General features: G+C 38.0%; 1 long non-coding RNA gene across 1 annotated transcript in view; it reads left to right on the top strand.

The window, feature by feature from the left end:
- The first annotated feature begins 460 nt into the window (after positions 1 to 460).
- The window catches only part of LOC131382296 (uncharacterized), a 137,086-nt gene continuing 120,744 nt past the window's right edge, over positions 461 to 16,802 (top strand). The window contains exon 1 of the long non-coding RNA XR_009211628.1: positions 461 to 599. This is a non-coding gene — a long non-coding RNA (uncharacterized LOC131382296). The remainder of the gene's footprint in view (positions 600 to 16,802) is intronic.

The following is a 16,802-nucleotide window of genomic DNA, read 5'->3' as shown; positions in this document are numbered from 1 at the left end:
AATACAGAAACCTCTCTGTATAATTCAAGCAGGGAGAGATTTCAGTGCAAGCATATGGTCACAGAAGAAATGAAAAGACTAAAGCAGCAAACCAAAACGTAGGGTACTATTGAAAGATTTAAACCTTTACCATCTGTGATAGGCAGAACAATGTCCCTGAATCCCCAAAGATGTCCACGTGCTCATTACTGGAACTTGTAAATATGTTGTATGACTATGGCAAGGGGAATTAATATTGCATATGTAATTCGAAATGCTAATCAGATGACCTCAAAATAAGGAGATTGTTCTTAATAATTAGAATGTTATTGTTAGAATGTAATTGTTAGGTCATTAGGTCAAATGTTACTATCACAATGTAATCACCATAGTTTTTATGAGTGGAAGAAGGAGTCAGAAGAATCAAAGTCTACAGACCTAAAGATGCTGCTCTGCTGATTTAGAAGAAGACAGCAGGTGTCAAGAAATGGAGCAGCATCTGAAAACTGGAAAAGTCAAGGAACCAATTCTGCCCTAAAGGCTCCAGAAGGAACAGGGCAGTACTGACACCTAGCTTTCAGCCTAGTGAGAACCATTTTTAACCTCTGACCTCCAGAACTGTAAGGCAATAAATTTGCATTGACTCAAGGATGAAATTGCTGCTAAATAAGCCTATGAGCCCACATATCCTTCTGACCTGGTGACTGGCTTAACTATATACATATAACAATAGGTCCTATAATTTTTTTAATTTATGGTAGTTTTGATTATTATAAGTCACTTCACATTCATCAGGATTTTGCATTTATTTTTAAGGTTTTCACTTCCACTAATATGTTTTTGAATTTTAATGTATTCTGTTATCCCTGAATGCTCTACTAAGTATCAAACTAGTATGTGTCAAAACTTATTTTTATATAGTTTATACGTTATATAAAATAAGTTTATCTTACATAAGTTTATCTTACATAAACTTATTTTTATGTAAGTTTAGTTTATATAAGATAAACTTATTTTATATAATGTTAGACATTTTATTGGACATTCACAGATACTATAATTTTATTAATATCATTATATTAAATACAGGAGCTATTATGTTCTAAAAATACTATTGTATTTATGTTCTTTCCTTTTCGATATGCCTCACATAGGCTGCATTCTTTCCTATTCCTTATTTTTGTAAAAGGCCTACTATCCCTTGGAATTTTAAAATGAAAAGTCAGGCATATATTCTAACATGCATCATTCATAACCTACTGACTATTTTACATCTTAACTACTTCTTGACTTTTTCCCTTCTTCATCATCTTAAGCATCCTGACACTCACTATGCTAGTTCTGGTCATCAACTTTTCTTGCCTAGATAATTGTTTTTCTTCTTTGTCGTAGCATCTTCCACTTGCAGGTTTTTAAATAGTCATATTTTCTATTTTACTTTTAATTGACTTGAAATAATTATATATATTTACATGATATACTGTGATATATTTTGATACATGTATATGATATGTAATGATCAAATCAGGATATTTAGCATATCCATCACTGAAACATTTATCATTGCTTTTGGTTACGATCATCTCTTTTCTAGCTATTAGAAAATATATTATAAATTATTAACCATAGTCACCTTACAGTACTATAGAACCCTAGAACCTATTTCTCCTACCTAGCTGTAATTTTTTGTATCCCTTTTATAGTTTCTATCCTTCCCTGTCATCGTCAAAATTGAATAATTTTATTTTGTATCCTTTTGATTATATCTCACATTGTAAGTTTTTCCTTTAAAAGATAAAAAGCTACTACTTCCTAGTCACCCTTGCAGCTAGTATGCAGACATATTATCTAGATTTTGTCAATCAAATATATATCAAGTTTTCAGTTCTGAAGTTAGAAGTGAAGTGTCTGTTTTGCTGCAACAGGTTGTGACAAAAAGCAGCACAGCTTTCAATTTCAGGCTGTCCTTTTGCAGTCTTGAGTTGATTAGTATCAGTATCACGAACTGTCAGCCCAGTTTGTGGTGGTGTTCAGAGTATTCTCCAGTAAATGTAATCTTGAGCCTGTTTTTCTAGACATTTCAATGATTCTGTGAGCTAACATTTTTTACCAAATTCTTTTGCTGGTTATCTAGGCAGAAATATGCAGAATTATATGTATTTTCGCCATTATGACTGGGATGATCTTCCAAAAGCCTAATTCCAGTGTCAAACCTCATCACTGCTGAATTTCTTCAACGACCCACATGCCGGGATGAAGTTCTGGCTCTTTGAAATTATATCCAAGCTCCTCCATGACACAACTTCAGCTTTGGTTTCTGTCCTTTCCTATTGTGTCTGACACATGACATTTTACAACTTCATGATTCTTTCTCTTGATATCTAAAATAACTTACTTCTTGATATCTAAAATAACTTACTTCTTGATATCTAAAATATTTTCCCTCCTCACTTCCACCGTCTGTCCTGCCAATCAGTAAGCTCAAGAGCTCCTCCAGGAAGCCTTCAATGTCTTTTTCTCAACCTGTTCCTGTTTTCTGCAAAGTGCCATTCTTCTGTGACCTCATAGCTCCCTGCATATTCTTCTATCATAAAATTATCTTTATTATATATAATTATCTGTGTTTATGTGCCTACTGTACACTTAGTGAGTTCCTTGATAGAGGCTGAAGATAAATTTGTGTATTTCCAACACTTATCAAGCACCTGTTATTTAGTACATTTCGTACATGAATGATTATCTTATAAGTATCAATATAACTACATGTGATTGGGATTACACTTATAACTAAAACAGAGAGAGGCAAGGATGTGGAAAACATCTTTCTCATTCCCAAAGGCATAGAAATCAAAATAAATTTATTTCTTTCGAGATGATGTGTGTGAGAGACATCCTGTGAACAAATAGGTTTAGAAAATATTGAATAATGCACCTTTTATTGCATATTTATTATATTTATTGACATCTTCAAAGTTCTATGAAATCGTGCAATATCAAAAATGTGTAACTTCAGTTTCTATTTTGTAGTGTTCCATATTAACAACTTAAGGAAATAGGGTTCCTAGGGACACAAATAGAATAATAGTGTAGAAGTGAAAACAGAGTCAGCCATGTGTCTCAGTATAATCTTTTTTATTTATTTATTTATTTATTTTTATTATACTTTAGGTTTTAGGGTACATGTGCACAATGTGCAGGTTTGTTACATATGTATCCCTGTGCCATGTTGTTTTGCTGCACCCATTAACTCGTCATTTAGCATTAGGTATATCTCCTAATGCTGTCCCTCCCCCCTCCCCCCACCCCGGAACAGTCCCTGGAGTGTGATGTTCCCCTTCCTGTGTCCATGGGTTCTCATTGTTCAATTCCCGCCTATGAGTGAGAACATGCGGTGTTTGGTTTTTTGTCCTTGTGATAGTTTACTGAGAATGATGTTTTCCAGTTTTATCTATGTCCCTACAAAGGACATGAACTCATCATTTTTTATGGCTGCATAGTATTCCATGGTGTATATGTGCCACATTTTCTTAATCCAGTCTATCGTTGTTGGACATTTGGGTTGGTTCCAAGTCTTTGCTATTGTGAATAGTGCCGCAATAAACATACATGTGCATGTGTCTTTATAGCAGCATGATTTATAGTCCTTTGGGTATATACCCAGTAATGGGATGGCTGGATCAAATGGTATTTCTAGTTCTAGATCCCTGAGGAATCGCCACACTGACTTCCACAATGGTTGAACTAGTTTACAGTCCCACCAACGTGTAAAACTGTTCCTATTTCTCAACATCCTCTCCAGTACCTGTTGTTTCCTGGCTTTTTAATTTTGGCCATTCTCACTGGTGTGAGATGGTATCTCACTGTGGTTTTGATTTGCATTTCTCTGATGGCCAGTGATGATGAGCATTTTTTCATGTGTTTTCTGGCTGCATAAATGTCTTCTTTTGAGAAGTGTCTGTTCATGTCCTTTGCCCACTTGTTGATGGGGTTGTTTGTTTTTTTCTTGTAAATTTGTTTGAGTTCATTGTAGATTCTGGATATTAGCCCTTTGTCAGATGAGTAGGTTGCAAAAATTTTCTCCCATTCTGTAGGTTGCCTGTTCACTCTGATGGTAGTTTCTTTTGCTGTGCAGAAGCTCTTTAGTTTAATGAGATCCCATTTGTCAATTTTGACTTTTGTTGCCATTGCTTTTGGTGTTTTAGACATGAAGTCCTTGCCCACGCCTATGTCCTGAATGGTATTGCCTAGATTTTCTTGTAGGATTTTAATGGTTTTAGGTCTAACATTTAAGTCTTGAATCCATCTTGAATTAATTTTTGTGTAAGGTGTAAGGAAGGGATCCAGTTTCAGCTTTCTACATATGGCTAGCCAGTTTTCCCAGCACCATTTGTTAAATAAGGAATCCTTTCCCCATTGCTTGTTTTTGTCAGGTTTGTCAAAGATCAGATAGTTGTAGATATGTGGCATTATTTCTGAGGGCTCTGTTCTGTTCCATTGATCTATGTCTCTGTTGCGGTACCAGTACCATGCTGTTTTGGTTACTGTAGCCTTGTAGTATAGTTTGAAGTCAGGTAGCATGATGCCTCCAGCTTTGTTCTTTTGGCTTAGGATTGACTTGGTGACGTGGGCTCTTTTTTGGTTCCATATGAACTTTAAAGTAGTTTCAGCATAATCTTGTCCATCATATTCAATGCTGGGGGGTGTGAGTCTGTTTTATTATTCCGTTATATTATACCTTTTTTGAATGTTCAGAAATATGCAGTTAAAATGTTTTATATGGAAAAGAGCATAGTGCTTTTAGCTCTCATCGGAATCAATGATGGCAATGCCAAGCCTGAGCAAAAAATATTTGACAGTAAACTTCTTTCTTTAATCTATTCATTTCAAATTGATTTTTCAAAATTGACCTATGCTGCTGTCAACAATCCTCACTTTAATACTGATTTGACTCAATGTCAAACAAACCAAATAAGCAGGATTCTGAAGCAGGGAAGTCAAGCTAACAGACAGTAAAATTGACATTCTTAAGAATAATTTGTTTTAAAATGCTGAATATCATAATTTTCATGAGTCTACACATTATAATAGAAGCTATATGTCTGTAAAGAATTGATTTCTTATCAAAATAAAAGCTAAAGTTATTTTTGAATGTAACTATCTTGAAAGTGTGGCATTTTTTTTTTTAAATTATATGTGGTAGCAAAGCAACTTTCATATAGTTTTTAATTTTACACTCTAGAGATTTATTCTAGAGATTGCTAATTGATTATCTTTCCATATATTTTACTTTTTAGCTATTGAAAATGGTCACCCAGAATAACACATTTCCCCACTTTTCTTGAAGCTAGATTTGAAGATATGACTACCTTGTGGCCAGTGGGATATAAATGCATCTTTTCTGTGTAGACTTCTGGGAACTTTTTTAGGAGAGCCCTAGCTACATCCTTTCTGGATCCTAATACCTGTAGTGAAGAGGAAACTTTGCACAATGGGGATAAGGATCACACCATACAGATGATAAATGATTACATTGGAAGAATCCAGGCTATAAAAAATTGTATTTTCCAAAAAGGATACAGCAAGATTTCAGATCTCAAATACTGTTCCAGAACCTACTGCCTGTGACAGTTGTTACTCCCCCTAAAGAGGCAAAATTATTTCCTTTCCACTGGAACCAGGGTCAAACTTTTTGATGGTCTCGATGAATAAAGTGTGGCACAAGTGACATTGCAAGACTTCGGAGAGTAGGCCATAAAGGGAAAGAAAGCTTCTGGGTTTCTTTTACTCCTGGGACTGGGCTGCCATGCTGTGATGAAGCACACATGAAAGAACATCAAGAGATGTTTAGATGAAATCCAAATCACATTTATGTGAATCCAGCCCCCAGCCTTTGAATCCTTCAGTTAACTTTCCCAACTTTTTGGAGTACAGAAAAATTGTCCCTACTGTGACTATCCAAATTTCTTGCCTTCACAATCTGAACATAATAAATTTTTTATTTATACCAATACATTTTGTAATAATTTAGTTGCAGAGCCAGATAAATTGAAACACTGGATTACCGGAGACTTTGTTGATTAGTGTTGTCAAACAAACTCTGTAATGAATCACTCTAAACTTTATTGTAAAAACAAATCAACATTATTATGTTTAAGCCATTGTTATCAGATTTTCTTACTTATAGCCAAAGGTAATCTTTCTTTTACTCAGTGATCTCTCTCATGCTCATAGGTACAACTGCCATGTGTAGACCCATTACTCAAATCTCTATCTTGGACTGACACCTTGCACATTCATATATTTGATTGCCTACTGATTATCTTTACTCTAATGTCTTACAGAAAGATCAGATACAGCATATATATCTCAACCCAAACTCATTAACATTTATCCACAATCTTATCTTCACTCTACATTCTGTACTTTGGTTAAAGGCACCATGAAACACCCAGTCAATCATAAAAACAGGGTACCCACTTGGTATTTGATATGGCTTGGCTCTGTGTCTCCACCTAAATGTCATCGTGTAGCTCCTATAATTCCCATATGTTGTGGAAGGGACCTGGTGGGAGATGACTGAATGATTGGGTTAGGTCTTTCCAGTGTTTTTCTTGTGATAGTGAATGGGTGTCATGAGATATAATTGTTTTAAAAACAGAAGTTTCTCTGCACAAACCCTCTTTGCCTGCTGCCATCCACATAAGATGTGATTTGCTCCTCCTTGCCTTCCACCATGATTGTGAGGCCTCTGCAGCCATGTGGAACTGTAAGTCCAATAAACCCTCTTTCCTTTATTAATTACCTAGTCTCAGGTATGTCTTTATCAGCAGTGTGAAAAACGACTAATACAGTAAATTGGTACCAGCAGAGTAGAGTGCTTCTATAAATATACCCAAATATGTGGAAGCTATTTGGGAACTGAGTAACAGGAAGAGGTTGGAACAGTTTGGAAGGCCCAGAAGAATACAGGAAAATGTAGGAAAGTTTGGAACTTCCCAGAGACTTGTTGAAGCTTTTAACAAAATGCTGATAGTGATATGGACAATGAAATCCAGGCTGAGGTGGTCTCAGATGGAGATGAAGAACTTGTTGGAAACTGGAGTAAAAGTGACTTTTGCTATGTTTTACCAAGGAGACTGGCAGCCTTTTGCTTCTTCCCTAGAGATTTGTGGAACACTGAACTTGAGAGAGATGATTTAGGGCATCTAGTAGAAGAAATTTCTAAGCAGCAAAACATTGAAAATGTCACTTGGGTGCTGTTAAAGGCATTCAATCTTAAAAGAGAAACGGCATAAAAATTCAGAAAATTTGCAGCTTGAAAATGCAATAGAAAAGAAAATCCAATTTTCTGAGGAGAAATTCAAGCCAGCTACAGAAATTTGCATAAGTAATGAAGAGACAAATGTTAATCCCAAGACAATGAGGAAAATGTCCCCGGGGAATGTTAGAGGTCTTCACAGCAGCCCCTCCCATCACAAGCCCAGAGGCCTAGGAAGAAAAGGTGGTTTTATGGGCCGGGCTCAGGGATCCCATTGTGTGTGCAGCCTAGGGACTTGGTGCCCTGTGTCCCAGCCACTCCAGCCATCGCTGAAAGGGGCCAGTGTCAAGCTCTGGCCATGGATTCAGAGGGTGCAAGCCTCAATCTTGGCAGCTTAAACATGGTGTTGAGCCTACAAGGGCACAGAAATCAAGAACTGAGGTTTGGGAACCTCCAGCTAGATTTCAGAGCATGTATGGAAATGCCTGGATGTCCGTGCAGAAGTTTGCTGTAGGGGTGGGGTCCTCATGGAGAACCTCTGCTAGGACAGTACAGAAGGAAAATGTGGGGCAGGAGCCCCTACACAGAGTCCTTACTGGGGCACCAACTAGTGGAACAGTGAGAAGAGGGCCACTGTCCTCCAGACTCCTGAATGGTAGATCCACTGACAGCTTGCACTGTGTGCCTGGAACAGCTGCAAACACTCAATGCCAACCCATGAAAGCAGCCTGGAGAGAGGCTGTACCCTGCAAAGCCACAGGGGTGGAGATGCCCAAGACCATAGGAACCCATCTCTTGCATCAATGTGACCTGGATTTGAGACATGGAGTCAAAGGAGATTATTTTGGAACTTTGACTGCCTCGCTGAATTTTGGACCTGCATAGGGTCTGTAGCCCCCTTTTTTTGGCCAATTTCTCATTTGGAATGGCTGCATTTACCCAATGACTCTACCCCCATTGTATCTAGGGAGTAACTAACTTGCTTTTGATTTTACAGGATCATAGGCAGAAGGGACTTGCCTCATCTTGGATGAGACTTTCGACTTTGGACTTTTGAGTTAATGCTGAAATGAGTTAAGACTTTGGGGGTGCTGTTGGGAAGGCATGATCAGTTTTGAAATGTGAAGGTATGAAATATGGGAGGGCCCAAGGGCAGAATGATATTGTTCGGCTCTGTGTCCCCACCTAAATCTCATCTTGTAGCTCCTATAATTCCCTCATGCTGTGAAAGGGAGCTGGTGGAAGGTGATTGAATCATGGGCAGGTCTTTCCCATGCTGTTCTCGTGATTGTGCGTAAGTCTCATGAAATCTGATGGTTTTAAAAATGGGAGTTTTTCTGCACAAGCTCTCTCTTTGCCTGCTGCCATCCATGTAAGATGTGACTTGCTCCTACTTGCCTTCTGCCATGATTGTGAGGCCTCCCCAGCCATGTGGGACTGTAAGTCCAATAAACCTTTTTTCTTGTATAAATTACCCAGTCTCGGGTATGTCTTTATCAGCAGTGTGAAAATGGACTAATACAGTATTCCTTCATGTTTTTCTTCCAGTCATATAATTCTTCAATCCAAAATTAAATTCTGTCAAATGAGAAACCTAGCACACTTTTGCTGTGAATGTAAATTAGTACAGCCACTAGGGAGAATAGTTTGGAAGTTCCTCAAAAGACTAAAAATAAAGCTACCATATAGTCCATCAATTCTACTGCTGGGTGTACAACCCCCCCCCAAAAAAAGGAAATCAGTATATTGAAGACATATCTGCATTTTCATGTTTTTTTTTTTTTTTTTTGGTAGCACTATTCACAATAGCCAAGATTTTGAAGCAATCTGTGTCCATCAACACAGGATAAAAAAATGTGGTGCATATTCACAGTGGAGTATTAATCAGCCATAACAAATAATGAGATACTGTCATTTGCCACAACATGGATGGAACTGGAAGTCATTATGTTAAGGGAAGTAAACCAGGCACAGAAAGACAAATTTCACAGGTTCTTACTTATTTAAGGTTGGAAAAATTTAAAAAATTGAACTCATAGGTATAGAGAGTAGAATGATGATTACCAGAGGCTAGGAATAGTAGATAGGGGGGAGGAAGGGTGTAGTAACGAGTACAAAAATGTAGTTAGATAGAATGAATAAGATCTAGTATTTGATAGCACAACAGAGTAACTACAGTCAACAATAGTTTATTATACATTTTAAAATAACTAAAAGAGGATTGCTTGCAATACAAATAAAGAATAAATGTTTGAGGTTATAGATATCCCATTTACCCTAATGTGATTATTATGCATTATATGCTGTATCAAAATATCTCTTGTACACTGTAAATATATATATCTACTATGGACCCACAAAAATTAAAAATAAAAAATTTAAAAAATATATTTAAAAACAAAACACAACCAAACTACATTAAGTTCTGTTGATTCCACTAAAATTTTCTCCCTTTTGGCAATACCCATTTTTCATATTTTAGTTATGTCTATTAATCTTTACCTACACCACCCATAACCATTTGCTGCAGTAGTTTCCCCATTTACACTATCATTGATCTATCCTCTCTTGTGCAGCTAGAGATTCCTTTTTTTTTTGAGATGGAGTCTCGCTCTGTTGCCCAGGCTGGAGTGCAGTGGCGCGATCTCCGCTCACTGCAAGCTCCGCCTCCCGGGTTCACGCCATTCTCCTGCCTCAGCCTCCAGAGTAGCTGGGACTACAGGCGCCCGCCACCGCGCCCGGCTAATTTTTTATATTTTTAGTAGAGACAGGGTTTCACCATGGTCTCAATCTCCTGACCTTGTGATCCACCCGCCTCGGCCTCCCAAAGTGCTGGGATTACAGGCATGAGTCACCGCGCCCGGCCGAGATTTTTTCAAAACAAAAATGTGAGCACATAAGTTCCCTAATGATAGTGCTCTGGCTTACATCTCCCATTTAATATTAGGTCATGCTTTCAACCATAAAGAACCAAGACTAATGTAGATAATCCTTCTCTGTATCATTCTAGCATCATTTTCATTTATCAACCACAGCATGTAACCTATAGTTACTTGTTTCTCTCATTCTTATGTGATATTAATAAATTATTGACTATATCTTTTCCCTCTGTATGCTCTAGCTTAATGCCTGGTACATTACATACACTCATAAATATTTTTGGAATAATTGAAGTATGTAACAGCCTACCATTTACCTAACATCTCAAAAATTATTTCTTATCCCTCCCTCTACTCTAATAATGAAAGAAATTATCAGATGCTTCTTTTGATTAAACAGTATTTTTTATCTATTATTTACTTCTATTGTACTTGCCTATGCATATGACAGTGTCCATTTATTTAATCCAGAGCAGAGGCAGATTTACTGTGAAGCTAATGAGGCTTAAACTTCAGGCCACTTAATTGCATAACCTCCTCTAAAGCCAGATATCTAATGTTTTCATAATTTGTATTCTGTTTTTCTAAACATATTTTCCTAACTTACATACCACACTAAACGTGGACTCATACCTGTTCCAATTATAATTTAGGTACCTACCATGTGACAGAAACTACACCATATGCATGAATATAAAAATAAATAAGTTTAATTTTACATATTTTCAGGAAACAGAATGTTCCATTTGCTGGAGATCATGCTTACTACATCCTACATTATCACGATGTCTCATAATGTCTAGCATCTCTACCCTGTTATTCATTCCCCTTAATACTAACAGAAAAATAGAAAATTAATTAAACTCTAATTTCGACATACTTTTTGGCCACAAAGCCTTTGATGCTGCCCCTTTCTAAATACTCTTTTATTATAATAATTCTATGTTCAAGGCAAACTAAGTTTTTCATTAGTAATCACCTGATTGTCTTTCTGTTCAAGTTATTTTTCTCCTTTCAGCATCAAGTTTTTATATATTGTTTCTCTCTAGAACATTCTCCAACACAAATTGGCAGAGTGAGTAACTGATTCCTTTGCCCTCTCAACAATTCGACCATACCTTTAGTATTGTGTTTATCCCACTGTGCCAGTTAGGATATGTCAGTTCGAATTGCACTCAGCTGCCTGAAAAGAATCCATTAATAATAGTGACTCTCTTGATTATTTTCCTTGTTCATTAGATCTTTTCTTCCGTTTTTTTCCTGCTCCTTGCCCAGGAAGGTATATATCTATACACTGCTTCAAATCAGCTCCTTTCCCCTCTAGATTTTAGTTGGGTCCAGTTAATTGGAGATGCCGGCAGGAAATTGTTCTCATTTTTTTTTTTTTAGCAATACAGTATTTTTAATTAAAGTTAAGTGCATTGTATTTTACAGTGTTATTACATGCTTAATGGACTAAAATATAGTGTAACTTTTACATGCACTGGGGAACCAAAAAAATGTGTGACTCACTTCATTTTTTAATAATTTCAACTTTTATTATAGATTAAAGGGTATATGTGCAGGTTTGTAGGTATATTGTGTGACACTGAAGTTTGGGATACAAATGATCCTATCCCCCAGGTAATAAGCATAATACCCAATGGATGTTTTTCCTTACCTGCAAGAAGGAGCTAAATATGCATACACATAAATATAAAGATGGGAACAAGAGACACTGGGGATTTCTAGACAGAGGAGGGAGAGGAGGAGGGAGATTGTCGTCTGAATGGAAAAAGTAGCCAGAGTATTTTCCCCTTTTATCTTCCTGCTAGGCCTTGGCAGTAGCTATGAAATTGTTGTTTGAATGCAAAAAGTAGCCCGAGTATTCTCCCCTTTTATCTTCCTGCTAGGTCTTGGCAGTAGCTATATCCTTCTCCTTATAATTTCAGATGTTGTTGAGTGACCCTTCTGCTGTAATCATAGCTCTTGCTTCTTATCATGTTCTGGTATTATCTGTCTTTTTTTATTTGTCATGTCAAGCAAAGGAGAGGTAATGACTTTCTATTCTTGCTGGATCTAGGTGCTTCATCATGTCCTCTTTGGTTCCTTTCACCTTGACCTCACCTCTGCAATAATTCTTTTTTTCCATTCATTACATTAAAAAAATTATCCCCTTGAGTGCACCATCTGCTTCTTCCTGCAAGAAATATTTTGGTAATTAGTATCATCTTGGACCCAGACGACAAGTGTCAAAATTGGATTCTAGGACTGGGTGGCTCACATATTTGATGAATGAAGAAATAATGTCTCTTAAATCTCATTTTCATTGACCTATCTAAAATGGACACTTGGCTGCAATGGGAGCAGAAAATGAAACTTTTATTCTAAGCAGTAATGATCCATGCTGATTAATAGGGTCTTTCCAAAGGAAAAGGAATGAATGGATAATTATTATGCAACTAGCAGATTTTGTCACATATGGTTACATGAGTATGAATCTAAATTCTCGAAGCGTCTGAAATTCTATAGCTATTTAAGTTCCCAGATGATTCCAGAAATTAGGAATTGAGAAATTGCAAAATTAGAAATAACACATTCTCTTTAGAACCATAAGGTTTTGAGCCTGTCACTTATGAAGGTAGTTGTATTTTATCTAAAAAGTGTGCATATGTCTATTGATATTAAATTCAAGGTACTTTCCTCATATTACTCATTTTTTTTTTGCAATGACAAGCACTTTTTACAGAGTTAAGAAAGAAAAATCACACAAACATTAAAAATCAAACAAAAGTTTTTTTCTGAAAATTATTCCCTTATTGATTTGGCATTAGATTATTTGGTATCAGCCTTTGCTTATCCATGCATATTACCAAATTGTACCAAGCTTTGAGAAATGTAAGAGATTATATTGTCTTCCTACAGAGAAGAGGGTGACATGATTATGTTCTTGGTATAAGAACATACATTTTGATTATAAAGTACTTCTTAATTTCATAAACATCAGAAAGTTGATTCCATGTGGAGCCAAGATGGCCGAATAGGAACAGCTCCAGTCTACAGCTCCCAGCCTGAGCAACACAGAAGACAGGTGATTTCTGCATTTCTCTTTGAGGTACCGGTTTCATCTCACTAGGGAGTGCCAAACAGTGGGTGCAGGACAGTCGGTGAAACGCACTGTGCACGAGCCGAAGCAGGGCGAGGCATTGCCTCACTCAGGAAGCTCAAGGGGTCAGGGAGTTCCCTTTCCTAGTCAAAGAAAGGGGTAACAGACGGCACCTGGAATATCGGGTCAGTCTCACCCTAATACTGCGCTTTTCCAACCGGCCTGGAAAACGGCACACTAGGAGATTGTGTCCCGCACCTGGCTCGGAGGGTCCTATGCCCATGGAGTCTCGCTGATTGCTAGCACAGCAGTCTGAGATCAAGCTGCAAGGTGGCAGCGAGGCTGGGGGAGGGGCGCCCGCCATTGCCCAGGCTTGCTTAGGTAAACAAAGCAGCCAGGAAGCTCGAACTGGGTGGAGCCCACCACAGCTCAAGGAGGCCTGCCTGCCTCTGTAGGCTCCACCTCTGGGGGAAGGGCACAGACAAACAAAAAGTCAGCAGGAACCTCCACAGACTTAAATGTCCTTGTCTGACTGACAGCTTTGAAGAGAGTAGGGGTTCTCCCAGCATGCAGCTGGAGATCTGAGAATGCACAGACTGCCTCCTAAAGTGGGTCCCTCACCCCTGAGCAGCCTAACTGGGAGGCACCCCCCCAGTAGGGACAGATTGACACCTCACTCAGCTGGGTACTCCTCTGAGACAAAACTTACAGAGGAAATATCAGACAGCTGAATTTGTGGTCTCACAAAAATCCACTGTTCTGCAGCCACCGCTGCTGACACCCAGCCAAACAGGGTCTGGAGTGGACCTCTAGTAAACTCCAACAGACCTGCAGCTGAGGGTCCTGTCTGGTAGAAGGAAAACTAACAAACAGAAAGGACATCCACACCAAAAACCCATCTGTACATCACCATAATCAAAGACCAAAAGTAGATAAAACCACAAAGATGGGGAAAAAACAGAGCAGAAAAACTGGAAACTCTAAAAGCAGAGCACCTCTCCTCCACCAAAGGAACGCAGTTCCTCACCAGCAACGGAACAAAGCTGGATGGAGAATGACTTTGATGAGTTGAGAGAAGAAGGCTTCAGACGATCAAACTACTCTGAGCTACGGGAGGAAATTCAAAACAATAGCAAAGAAGTTAAAAACTTTGAAAAAAAATTAGAAGAATGGATAACTAGAATAACCAATAGAGAGAAGGGCTTAAAGGAGCTGATGGAGCTGAAAGCCAAGTTTTGAGAAGTACGCGAAGATTGCAGAAGCCTCAGTAGCAGATGCGATCAACTGGAAGAAAGGGTATCGCTGATGGAAGATGAAATGAATGAAATGAAGTGGGAAGCGAAGTTTAGAGAAAAAAGAATAAAAAGAAATGAACAAAGCCCCCAAGAAATTTGGGACTATGTGAAAAGACCAAACCTACGTCTGATTGGTGTACGTGAAAATGACGGGGAGAATGGAACCAAGTTGGAAAACACTCTGCAAGATATTATCCAGGAGAACTTCCCCAATCTAGCAAGGCAGGCCAACATTCAGATTCAGGAAATACAGAGACCGCCACAAAGATACTCCTCGAGAAGAGCAACTCCAAGACACATAATTGTCAGATCCACCAAAGTTGAAATGAAGGAAAAAATATTAAGGGCAGCCAGAGAGAAAGGTCGGGTTACCCACAAAGGGAAGCCCATCAGACTAACAGCTGATCTCTTGGCAGAAACTCTACAAGCCAGAAGAGAGTAGGGGCCGATATTCAACATTCTTAAAGAAAACAGTTTTCAACCCAGAATTGCATATCCAGCCAAACTAAGCTTCATAAGTGAAGGAGAAATAAAATACTTTACAGACAAGCAAACGCTGAGTGATTTTGTCACCACCAGGCCTGCATCAACTAACGAGCAAAATAACCAGCTAACATCATAATGACAGGATCAGATTCACACATAACAATATTAATGTTAAATGTAAATGGGCTAAATGCTCCAATTAAAAGACACAGACTGGCAAACTGGATAAGGAGTCAGGACCCATCAGTGTGCTGTATTCAGGAAACCCATCTCACGTGCAGAGACACACATAGACTCAAAATAAAGGGATGGAGGAAGATCTATCAAGCAAATGGAAAACAAAAAAAAGGCAGAGGTTGCAATCCTAGTCTCTGATAAAATAGACTTTAAACCAACAAAGATCAAAAGAGACAAAGAAGGCCATTACATAATGGTAAACGGATCAATTCAACAAGAAGAGCTAACTATCCTAAATATATATGTACCCAACACAGGAGCACCCAGATTCATAAAGCAAGTCCTGAGTGACCTACAAAGGGACTTAAACTCCCACACAATAATAATGGGAGATTTTAACACCCCACTGTCAACATTAGACAGATCAACGAGACAGAAAGTTAACAAGGATATCCAGGAATTGAACTCAGCTCTACATAAAGTGGACCTAATAGACATCTACAGAACTCTCCACCCCAAGTCAACAGAATATACATTTTTTTCAGCACCACACCACACCTATTCCAAAATTGACCACATAGTTGGAAGTAAAGCTCTCCTCAGCAAATGTAAAAGAACAGAAATTATAACAAACTGTCTCTCAGACCACAGTGCAATCAAACTAGAACTCAGGATTAAGAAATTCACTCAAAACCGCTCAACTACATGGAAACTGAACAACCTGCTCCTGAATGACTATTGGGTACATAATGAAATGAAGGCAGAAATAAAGATATTCTTTGAAACCAATGAGAACAAAGACACAACATATCAGAATCTCTGGGACACATTCAAAGCAGTGTGTAGAGGGAAATTTATAGCACTAAATGCCCACAAGAGAAAGCAGGAAAGATCCAAAATTGACACCCTAACATCACAATTAAAAGAACTAGAAAAGCAAGAGCAAACACATTCAAAAGCTAGCAGAAGGCAAGAAATAACTAAAATCAGAGCAGAACTGAAGGAAATAGAGACACAAAAAACCCTTCAAAAAATTAATGAATCCAGGAGCTGGTTTTTTGAAAAGATCAACAAAATTGATAGACCGCTAGCAAGACTAATAAAGAATAAAAGAGAGAAGAATCAAATAGATGCAATAAAAAAATGAAAAAGGGGATATCACCACCTATCCCACAGAAATACAATCTACCATCAGAGAATACTACAAACACCTCTATGCAAATAAACTAGAAAATCTAGAAGAAATGGATAAATTCCTCAAGACATACACCCTCCCAAGACTAAACCAGGAAGAAGTTGAATCTCTGAATAGACCAATAACAGGCTCTGAAATTGTGGCAATAATCAATAGCTTACCAACCAAAAAGAGTCCAGGACCTGATGGATTCACAGCTGAATTCTACCAGAGGTACAAGGAGGAACTGGTACCATTCCTTCTGAAACTATTCCAATCGATAGAAAAAGAGGGAATCCTCCCTAACACATTTTATGAAGCCAGCATCGTCCTGATACCAAAACCTGGCAGAGACATAACCAAAAAAGAGAATTTCAGACCAATATCCTTGATGAACATTGATGCAAAAATCCTCAATAAAATACTGGCAAACCGAATCCAGCAGCACATCAAAAAGCTTATCCACCAT

Source organism: Hylobates moloch, unplaced genomic scaffold, assembly GCF_009828535.3.
Source record: "Hylobates moloch isolate HMO894 unplaced genomic scaffold, HMol_V3 SCAFFOLD_22, whole genome shotgun sequence".
Lineage (NCBI taxonomy): Eukaryota > Metazoa > Chordata > Mammalia > Primates > Hylobatidae > Hylobates > Hylobates moloch.
Note: the sequence above shows the minus strand (reverse complement) of the source record. Positions and strands in the feature narration are given on the sequence as shown.